Raw genomic sequence first — 4,706 nt, forward strand, 5'->3', positions numbered from 1 at the left:
CGTATCAGACACAAAAGGCACTATAGGTATTCAAAGCTTGGAGGAGTTTACTCTGAGCTGATTACCCAATACTTGTCTTTACCTCCTTCCTTAGGACCTTTTTCTTCTGGGCAAAAAGAATAAAGGCCATAGCTCTCAGAAAAACAACTGTGCCCTCTCAAAATCTATTTTTTGCAATAAAGAAATGAATTATATAAACCTTTTGACATCCAGAAACAATAAAAACAGGGAAGTCCAGATGCTTCTGTGAAGCTTCCAGCTCTTGATTCCCATATGTGTAAGGCTTAGATCAAGTCTATCTCTTCAGTGATACCTCTCCATCCCTTCCAAAGGCTCTCTGAACTTTTCAAAGTACCACTTATTTCTTCATTTTTTTCATACAAAGGCAGAAGGCCAGCTTCCTTCTTCCCATCTCTGATCTCTTCATCCTGTTTGTTCTCTCTCCCAAATGGCTGTTTATTCTGAATTAGTGGCCAATTAGCAAGCCAGAGAGAGACTGAGGTAATATGTGAGAGTCAGTTCCTGTCAGAACAATAATTGTTACATCACAGAAGAAGCTAGGGCTCTCCTAGTTACAACAGATTTTTTCATGAAGGTCCTATTTATGATGTCACTGAGAACTGCCATCTCCTACCTGCTAAACAGCTTTCCTTACACTTACCAGATTCGAGGGTGTCATTTCCAGGTATGTTTCCTGTGACACAGTGGAAACCTTTACATACTCCATCTCTCTTAAGCTAGAGATTTATCTCTGCTTCACAAGTGGTTACATGCTCTGAATGGAGAAAGTTAATCAGGGGCTTGGCATGGGTCCCTAAGATCTAGGAATATGGAGTGCAGGAGATTCTACTGGATAATAATTTTATTCCCAGTTCCATTCCTCTGGCCTATAATTCAATTTCCTTCTCTTTTCTAAAAGCCAGTATTTTCCCTAAAGACCTTTAATTGAGTGAATATTTTATTACATTTTCTTAGTGTACATTCCTTGATAGTGGACTTTATATATATTGCTGAATGTGTACTCAAATGTTCTATTATCCTATTCTATTTTTTTTTTGCTCTGATTTTGAAAAAAAGGGGGCCCAGTTCTAAAGTGAATATAACAGTGTATATATTCTGTATCTACTTAAATGATAAACTCCCAAATCCTTATTTTATCCAAAAATTACCACACATTAGTAAAGCAAAGGACAACATAGACTATATAATGTGGTTCTGTGGTCGCATTATATAGCAGTTCTCTAATATCTACCTTCCAGTGTTTCCGTGGCCAGACTTGAGGGTTTTGGATGTTTTACCATGATTTTTTATTCAGTCCAAACATAAAGTTCATGACATGGGCTGGGTGATGAGTGGCTTGAAGTCCAGTAAATCTTCTACTTCAGTAGGTTCATAAGAATAGGATGGAGTCTATATGGCTTCGTCATTTGCGGATTCTAAAATCTTAACTTAGTTGCGCAGAATCCATGTTAAAAATCCACCAAACACCATAGCTATACAAGGGTTCAAATATATCCTAGTCATTCTGATTGGTGTGCTATGGAAACTCAGGATTTTTTTTTTGATTTCCATTCACCTGATGGCTAAGGATGTTGATATTCCTCAGTTGAGAATTCATAGTTTAGCTCTACACACACACACACACACACACACACACACACACACACACACTCTCAGCAACCAAATGTAGACAAGAGTGATGAAGCTAAGGAGTCTATGCTTCCAGTGAACTGAAAATGGACATCTTGTTGGTAGGGTTTGAGAAAGGATTAGAAGAGCTAAAGGTACTTCCAACACCATAAGAACAACAATGCAAATGAAACAGATATTTCTGGTACTGAACCAATATTCAAAGACTGTACATGGACAGAAGTATGGCTCTAACTGCATATGTTACAAAGGATGGTCTTGGGGTCACCAATGGAAGGAGAAGCCATTGGGTTTGACTCCATCCAAGTCCAAGGCAATGTCAGGGGGCAGTAAGGTGGGTTATAGAAGAAGGGGAGCAGAATTGGATAGGGCAATTATGGAAAAGAAACTGGGAAAGGAAATAACATTTGAAATTCAAATGTAGAAATATCCAGTTAAAAAAGCAATAAAATTTTATAAAAAATAAAAAAATGAAAGAAAGAAAAGAAATCTGCCAGCTAATCAAACCTATTGACACAGAAATCTAAATAGTCACTGTCAGGGAATGGTATTCAGAGTAATACTAATAGAAAGACTGAGATGATGAAGTCTCAACTAGAAGCTCTTCTTCTCCAGATATCAGTGTCATAAACAAATTGCACAATGGGAATCCAAAGCATGGAGGCGTTTACACTGAGCTGAGGAGACAATACTTGTCTTTCCTTTGTTTCTTTGGACCTTTTCTTCAGGGCAAAAAGAGTAAAAGCCATGAGCTCTGAGAAGGACAACTGTGCCCTTCCCAACAACTGGCTTTTGTAATGAAGAAATTGATTATATAAACTCTCTAACTTCCAGGAACCTTATCAAGTAGTGAAGTCCAGATGATTCTGAGAAGATCGCAGCGCATGATTCCCATGTGTGGAAGGCTCAGATCAAGGCTATTTCTTCAGAGAAACCACTCAATCCCTATTCAAGACTCACTGAACTTTCCCATGGACCAGATTTGAGGGTGCCCTTTCCAAGAGTGTCTCCTGTGACATACTGGAAAACTTTACATACTATATATCTCTAAAGCTAGAGACTTCTCTTTGCTTCATTAGTACTTGCATGCTCGGAATAGAGAATGTTGGTCGGGGCTTGGCATTGGTAAAAAAGATCTAGGAACATGGTGTGGAGGAGATTATTCAGGATAATAATTCCACTTCCACGTCCATTCCTGTGACATACAGTTCAAGCTCCTAGGTTTTTTCTGTTTCCCAAAGTCCAATATTTTCCCTCCAGACGTTTAATTGAATGAATATTGTATTACATTTTCTTATTGTACATTCTTTGAAAGAGGACTTTATATATATTCCTGAATGTGTACTCAAAAATACTGTTTTCCAATTTTATTTTTTGCAATGATATTGTTAACAAAGTGGGCCACATAAAGCGTGAATATAACAATATAAATATTGTATACCTACTTCTAATGATAATGTCCTAAATCCTTATTTTATACAAAAATTACCAGCCATCAATAAAGCAAAGGAGAACATAGACCCTAGAATGCGGTTCTGAATTTCTTTTAGGCTTGAAAAATTTTGTCTAGAAAGTTTTGCGTGTATATTTGTGTCTTTATCCCTCCAGTGGTGTCCTTCCGGGCTACAGGAGTTGGCCTCTAAATGTTCCATATCACCAATGTAAGTCACAGCTTAGGTAACCCCCATTGATTCGTGGGTACCTCCATTATTCCGACTCTTTCTCTTCCTGGAGATTTCCCCTATCTCCTCATCTCTAATAGTTCAAGATTTCCTTTCCTTCTCCTGAATATCGGGTCATATCTCCTGTCCCTTCCTACACAGGATCCATTCTCCTCTTCCTTCCATCTCCCATCTAGTTCCTTCCCTCAATCTGCCTCCTAGACTATTTTATTCCCCTTTCTACATGAGACTCAATCATATGCACTTGGGATATTCTTCTTGAGTATCTTCTTTGTATCTATGAGCTTTGTGGAGAATGTCCTGTAGTTTATGAATTATATTACTTATAATTGAGCAATTTCAAAAACCCTGCTGGATCATATTTTTATAGTAGTATTCAACATTGAAAATGATAATTTATTATGAGTGAATGTCAGGAGGAACAAATTTAAGTAAAAAGAAACTTAAAACTTAGATCAAATCACAGATTTTAAAAATTGACCTAATAATAAAAATTCTCTACTATCATAAAGATTGATTATATCACAGGCAATTTTTTAAGTGGTACCATAAATTTGACAGACAAATGATGTTTTACCAAATAAGTATGGATAATATGACTAAGATCAAATAAGATAAGTATATTGTTTCTATTTTGATATCACTTGCTGGCATTTTTCCTCAAACATGATGTATACAGCATTAAATATAATGGTATTAGTTTTAAATTTTAATATTTATTTTAACCTAACCTATAAAGTAACAGGTTCCCTTATTTTGTTTTTGTAGACATTCAACCTCATCCTCGCTTTTTCCGTTCTTTGTTCCCTCCTATGCTATGTCCCTCACCACTTATACTAGTCTCTCTTCATTATTCTTACTTCTACATCCATAACTCACATGTTCAATATCTACCATAGCACACTGTTTAAAACCCAACTTTCTAATTTCTGCGACCTATACCAGTTAAATAAACTCAAACCAGTCACAGCTTCACATAAATACAAGTATATTAAAAGGAAATTCTTTGATATGTATGAGAAAGAACACATGGTATTTGCCTTTCTGAGTCTTTGCTACCTTACTCGGTATATTTTCTAGTTACATTTATTTTCCTGAAACCATGATAGTTTAGTTTTCCTAGCGCTTAATGAAATACCATTGAGTATATTGTCATATTCTTATGTATCTACGTATCAATGAACATTCCTTACTATTCTCAATAAAACAGCAATAGATTTTTTTTGTGAATAATGATGAGAAACCTCAGATAGAGAAGTCAAGATTAATTACTGACAAACTAAGGAAAAATTTTCTAAGATAAAAATTTGTAGTTATGTTAACTTGATCAGTGTACTTTAAGGTTAATAAAGGATGTGGTATTTATAATGTTTT

The 4,706-nt window shown here is 35.9% G+C and overlaps 1 long non-coding RNA gene across 1 annotated transcript; it reads left to right on the forward strand.

Annotated features, from left to right (window-relative positions):
* The first annotated feature begins 602 nt into the window (after positions 1-602).
* Positions 603-3,168, forward strand: LOC134484244 (uncharacterized). Its single transcript, XR_010061660.1, has 2 exons — positions 603-685; positions 2,485-3,168. It is a non-coding gene; the product is annotated as an uncharacterized LOC134484244 (long non-coding RNA).
* The last annotated feature ends 1,538 nt before the right edge of the window (positions 3,169-4,706 follow it).

This window comes from Rattus norvegicus, chromosome Y (genome assembly GCF_036323735.1).
Source record: "Rattus norvegicus strain BN/NHsdMcwi chromosome Y, GRCr8, whole genome shotgun sequence".
Lineage (NCBI taxonomy): Eukaryota > Metazoa > Chordata > Mammalia > Rodentia > Muridae > Rattus > Rattus norvegicus.